Source organism: Cinclus cinclus, chromosome Z (genome assembly GCF_963662255.1).
Source record: "Cinclus cinclus chromosome Z, bCinCin1.1, whole genome shotgun sequence".
NCBI lineage: Eukaryota > Metazoa > Chordata > Aves > Passeriformes > Cinclidae > Cinclus > Cinclus cinclus.
Window position 1 is genome coordinate 83061176 of NC_085084.1, and position 6930 is coordinate 83068105.

The following is a 6930-nucleotide window of genomic DNA, read 5'->3' on the forward strand; positions in this document are numbered from 1 at the left end:
GCTCCCGGCACGTGACGGGGAGGGCGGGCCGGCGGGAAGGGCGGCAGGGAGGGAGCGGGGATCTGAGGGGAAACGGGCTGGAATGGCACAGACACACCGGGAATGCCGAGGGGAAACGGGGCCGGAGTGGCACAGACACACCGGGAATCCTGAGGGGAAACGGGGCCGGAGTGGCACAGACACACCGGGAATGCCGAGGGGAAACGGGGCCGGAGTGGCACAGACACACCGGGAATGCCGAGGGGAAACGGGGCCGGAGTGGCACAGACACACCGGGAATGCCGAGGGGAAACGGGGCCGGAGTGGCACAGACACACCGGGAATGCCGAGGGGAAACGGGGCCGGAGTGGCACAGACACACCGGGAATGCCGAGGGGAAACGGGGCCGGAGTGGCACAGACACACCGGGAATGCCGAGGGGAAACGGGGCCGGAGTGGCACAGACACACCGGGAATGCCGAGGGGAAACGGGGCCGGAGTGGCACAGACACACCGGGAATGCCGAGGGGAAACGGGGCCGGAGTGGCACAGACACACCGGGAGTGCCGAGGGGAAACGGGGCCGGAGTGGCACAGACACACCGGGAGTGCCGAGGGGAAACGGGGCCGGAGTGGCACAGACACACCGGGAATGCCGAGGGGAAACGGGGCCGGAGTGGCACAGACACACCGGGAATGCCGAGGGGAAACGGGGCCGGAGTGGCACAGACACACCGGGAATGCCGAGGGGAAACGGGGCCGGAGTGGCACAGACACACCGGGAATGCCGAGGGGAAACGGGGCCGGAGTGGCACAGACACACCGGGAATGCCGAGGGGAAACGGGGCCGGAGTGGCACAGACACACCGGGAATGCCGAGGGGAAACGGGGCCGGAGTGGCACAGACACACCGGGAATGCCGAGGGGAAACGGGGCCGGAGTGGCACAGAATGGGAACTGTGAGAGCAGCTCCGGGGTGTGAAGAATTAAAATGGCCCTAGAAATGATCCCGGGGAGGATCAAAGAATCACAAAAACAAAGATAATCTGTGGAAATCACCCAGACCAAACCCCTAACAAGGCAGGGTCACACAGAGTAGGTCACACAGGAGCTCCAGGTGCGTTTGGAACGTCCCACAGAGGAAGACTCCCGGACCTTTCTGGACCCCCTTCCACCAGAGTTGTGCCACCTTAAATACTAAGAAGTTCTTCCTCATGATGAAGTGAAACTTCCTGTATTTCAGTTGTGGCCATTGCTCCTCATTTGGTCACCACTGGAAGGAGTCTACCACCATTCTCTGAGCACCTTTGAGATGTTTATCGCCATTAATGAGATTCCCCTCTCAGTCTCCTCTAGGCTAAACACTCACAGGTCTTTCAGTCTCTCGTGACAGGAGATGCTCCAGACCCCTCATCATCCTTGTATGTTCTGTATTAGCTTCTTGTCTTTGCTGTACTGAGGAACCCAGAACTGGACACACCTGCCATGCTTCCTCCGTTCCAGGATTAACACTCTGCTCTTTAACTGAATTGTTCTATTAAAAACCAAACAAGCAAAAATGTAAAAAGAAAAACCAACCAAACCAGCAAATCAGAGAATAAAATAAATAAAACACATTCCAGTCTACAGTTGAAGTGGATTAAATAGAAAGCTTGTGATTTTACAGCCCAGTTTATCCACTCAATCAAGAGCACTCATAATTTGTGTTATGATGATGCAGCACATTTTATTAATAAAAAATGAAGGGAAAATGTCACCAGTAATAAGCTTCAAAAACTGGATAATGGGTTTCCTGCAGCAAGGGAGATGTTGGGACATTTACAGAAAAATAAACATCAAGGTGCAGCTGAGAATATTGTTTTCAAAAGCAGCCAGAGATCATTACCTAGTCACAACAATTACCTACTCACAATATTCAGTTTCATCGGCAACTTGGCTGTAAAACGAAACAACTGATTTATTGCAATAAAAAAAATAGCAAAGACTCAGCCAACAAACAGGCGAGCAGCCAACACAACCCAAACAAGAAGATGAAGAGACACTGGAAAAGAGGCCTGAAATGCAAAGCATATTTGCTCATATTAACCAAAAGGCGGCTAGTTTTGCACGATCAGCACATCCTGAGCAGCAACAACAACAGTAGCTTGTTGGGCCAAGGAACTGGCAATATCAGCAGCAGGCTCTGCAAGTAGGGTAATTGCTGACAAGCAGTTTTAGGAACAAATAGCTGAGTTTTTCTAGAGGATACTGATCCCTGCCATACACACCAGGTATGGGCACTTAATGCTGCTACAAGACCTAGGCACCAAGGAACTCAACAATTAACATAATTAGTTGTAATTTTGCAACAGCTTTCTGAGACATGCTTTCCTTTTTATTTACTATTTCTTCCAAGATAAACCCTTAAATGTGCACAGATACCTAGTCCTCTGCACTAACAGCTTTTGTGTTTGGTCTTATGATACCCCTTACCCTGAAGATTTAAACATAAAGACTTCATTAATTTCAAACCCCTTGTGTTAGTCAAAACCAGTAGCCAACAGGCTAAAAAAACATGCCATCTGCCACACCACTGCACGAGTTCAACTCTTAACTGCATAAAATGCTTGTTTTCCCCTCCAATTCAATACCAGACCAAAGGGGCAAGCTGCAGGTTAGACTCTCTTAGATCATTAAAGCATGACCAGACCAAAGCCTTCTTTTGTTCTTTTAACAAACCTTCAAGTGTTTCTTCCTTCAAACACACCAGGAAGGACATCAGTGCTCAAGCTCAGATCAGAGCCAGGCTGTTCTTTTCTAGTGTACACTCACCTCTCACTTTATAACCACATCTTTCAACCTTTCCATTCATCTTATCCCCTGTATTTGAGGGGATAAAAGCAAACACTAATTTCATACACCTCACATGCATAAGATAACAAAAAAAAAAAAAAAAAAAAAAAAGAGGACTTTTGGTCCGCCTCATTTTTTTTATTAAGGCATGAGTCATTTTCTTATTTTCTCTGCCATTCCATTATCTCCACACAAAAATGTCTTTCAAATCTCCCTCTTCTGTTTTTTCCAGTAACTGGAATTCATCTCCCCTGTTGCTCTAGTTCTTCAAAATCCCACTGTTTTATCACAGCTGCTCAGAGACACATCAACTATAGGCTTACACTCCACAGCTACAAAGTAATCTTTGCTCAATTTCAACATTTCCAGTATCTCTCTTTGCATCAAACTTCTACAAAACCTACCTCAAATGTCAGAGATTCTTCTGGGACCGAAAACTTCTTCTTGGACCTCCATCTCTGGTACCTCTTTCTTCCTCTCCTCTTTCTTCTTCCTAAGCCTGCTGCTGTATTTCCTGAACCATTCCCCAGGCTCTTCCCTTGAGCATTTTCCAAATTTTCAGTGTTAGTGTTAAAACTCGACTCAGCATCAGCCATTGGAGGAGGAGGAGACCTTCCCTAAGGCAGCCAGTGCATACTCTTACCTCCCAGAAAATAACTCAACTACTTGCTAGGGTTGTTGTCTTCCTCAGTAGGCTCTAATTAGGGTAAGGAATGAGCCTATAGGTGCTAAGCAACCTGCCTTCTAAATTGAGGCTTGTTAGGGAAAAAAACACCTGTAAAAAAAACCCAAAAAACACCTGCATAGCATCTAGTGCTATGCACAGTATGTCCATACAAGCACTGCCTGTTCTCACAGCTGAAAGGCATCTGAACATCCAAATAAACCCTCCCAGCCTTCCACAAACGCTGCAGTTTAAAAACAAACAAAGCCCAAAACGACAACAACAAAAAAACTACCCCACTCTACAGCTGCTCGCAGGATTGCAACAACTGCTCTTATCAGCATTATACTTCATCAAATCCCTCCTGTGCTGCTTTACCAGCTGCTAATAGACTACAGAGTGTGAACTGCAGGCAGGGATGGGGTTACTTGAGAGGAAAGTAGATTTGTGTGTGTTGTGTTTAAAGGAAAGAATTTTATGAGGTCAGCATTAAGCTTCGCCATCATCTCTCACATCCCACAGTCGTGCACTTTTTATGGTAACATTATAAATGAATGGCAAAATTATTTAAGTGGTGGGCAGTGCCGACAACCTTCTTGTGTGAGGTCTAGAGCTGTCAAAGCACAGAGGCTGAAAGACACCCTTAATCATGCTGCTGACAAAAAAAAAAAAAAAAAAAAAAAAAAAAAAAGTGGGCTCTGGCTATGAGACAAAGTACTCTAAGCTGGATACTTGGCTTGGATGGGGCTTGGGAGCAACCTGGTCCAGTGGAAGGTGTGCCTGTCTGAGGGAGGGCATAAGAAATGGATGATCTTTAAGGTCCTTTCCAACCCAAACTATCCTGTGTTTCTCTGATTCTGCTTATTGGAAAGAAATAATTAATGTGCCTGCATTGTATCTGCATTTACTATGCAGCTGTTTGACCAAACAGAGTTTGGATGGGCCATAATCTTCTGTCAAATTGATGCCAGTTGAGTTTTGCCTTTTTTTTCTTTTATGTATTCTCTGTATTCTTCATACACATATTTGTAGCTCTGTAGTCTATTGTATTAGTGACTACTTTTCCCAGTTCTTTTCCACGGTCTTTCCCTAAGCAGAAAGACAAAACAAATTCCTGAGCTCCAAGCCCCAGAGGGTACAAGACCCCTATCCTATCTTGGTTCTTCCTGGGAACCAAGGCTGAGAACAACTCTTGGAGATAGATTCTCATGGACAAAGTACAACTGGTGCTGAAGGGGGGCTCCAGAGAAGGGGCTTGACCTGGGGCTGAATTGCATCACCACTTGTCCTCCTAATTGGTGCTTTTTATCAATTATCTAATTTCCTAAAACTTGTAAAATGTACTCACCCCTGGGGTGGGGGTGGCTTTTGTGAGCATCTTTCCATAACTGCTCCTGAAGGCCTTCATTAAAGATCCTGTTTTATATTACCTCCTTACTAAAATTATCTCAAGTGTCATTTCCAGGTTGGGAAAAACACAACAAAGGCACATGATGAATATAGTTATATATCACTACATTGATCATAGATACATAAAAATTTAGAAAAATGCAAATTAGAAACCTAATGTATTTGTATATATATTCAGTTTTGATAATAATTTTGCCTGCCCATACTAACATACCATGATGATACACCTATGTTTTGGTAATAAGACCAATAGCAAAATATTTAAATTTTGCTATGATGTTACTTACTTGATCATTATTATTTTTATTAAATTATGTCTATTGATATAGGCCTAGATTTCACAGTCTTTAACACAACCTCCCTGACAGTGGGTGAGCTTTTGCCTCTGTGGACAGTTTTTGTGAAAATTACCTTCAATTTTTGTTCAAAAGGATTTGAAGAGTCTCTTTAACCATCAAAACTATAGGAAACCACATATTAAGGTAGCATGATCCCTTTAACAGTAATGGTGGAAAACTCTCCATTCAAGCACAGCCCTGAACCCAGGCTGTTCTCCCAACAGTGATGAACTTGGGATGGCTTGAATTCTAGCTTCAATTACAGGAATTTCTCTTTCAGAGCCATAAAAAAAGAAGCTAATGATAATGGAAAAACAAATTCATTACTCACTCTACTACCATATTAAAGCCACAAAATTAGGGACATGTTCTAGTAGAAGGGGACCTGAGTTAGTTAAACAATTTGATCCACTTGGAAAAAGCTCCATATTTTATGCGACACAAAAAAATGTGTATTAAATTGCATCCTTGACAGAATGAATGTTATTACATTTGCAGCACAACTACCTGAGCTGTGAACACACACTGAAGCCTGTGTTGGTGTGTACCAGATTGGGAAAGTTTTGGTAAAGGGCTGGGGAAACATTCCAGAGTGGGAACAGAGTGACACCAAAAGGACAAAGCCATAATGAGATACTGACAGTTATACTATTTTTGGAAGATCTGGATGTCTGGAAAAAATCATGTTTTTAAGGATGAGATACTAAGCAAGTGAGGTATAGGATCCCAGAATGTTTTGGGTTGTAAAGGACGTTAAAATTCATCCAATTCCATCTCCCTGCTGTGGTTAGGGGCACCTTCCATTAGATCAGGTTGTGTTGCATGATGTGAGAACCCGGTCATTACCCAGCCCAAGAACTGAGCGGCTGCTGGATTTGGGAATAGGGATAATAACAGCCCTTCCCACCAAGCTACCAGGTGCTGTGCATGTGTCCTTCAATTCCTCTTCCCACTGTGGAAGAAAAGCACAGGATTCCTCACGAAAGAGGAGTTTTGGTAGACATCCTAAGACGGAGCTTTAAGTTTTGTCTTGCCCAGTCATAGGTTCTCCTCCAGCTGGACTGAAGCTGGACCACATCCAACAGGCACATTTCACCTCTCCAATAATTCCCACCCTGAACCCCAGGAGGCTGCAGCAACCCGACAGCCGAACTGTGCTCCTAAGAGAGCGCTTCCCACAGCCCTGTGCTCCCTCACAGTGCCTCCATTTTAATGCCCAGCGGCACATCCTTGATATGACAGGCAAACTGCGCTCCGCTGCTTCTCAGGCACACCTCAGCTGTGTGGGTGAGCTGGGCATCTTTGAAAGTGGTTGCTTTGCCTTCATTTGGCTTGCTTGGGGTGGGGTTTGGTTGGATATTGGCGTGGTTTGGCTTGTTTGGGGTTGGTTTGGCTTGGACTGGCATATTTTGGGTTGGTTTGGCTTGTTTGGGGTTAGTTTGTCTTGGTCTGGCATATTTTGGGTCGGTTTGGGACGTTTTGGATTACTTCGAGGCCGGACCGCTCCATCCCCTCAGTCCCAGTCCCCCACCCAACTGCCCCCACCCCGCCCCACCCAGGTGAGCCCGGCGCCCATTGGCCAGCGCCGCCTTCCGCCCACGGTTCTCTACTCGTGATTGGACAGGTTTTCAGTCAATCTTTCAATTCCGACATTCCGATTGGCTGCGCTGGGGGGCGGGGCGCGCCTGTCCCCCTCGGGGGTCGGCGA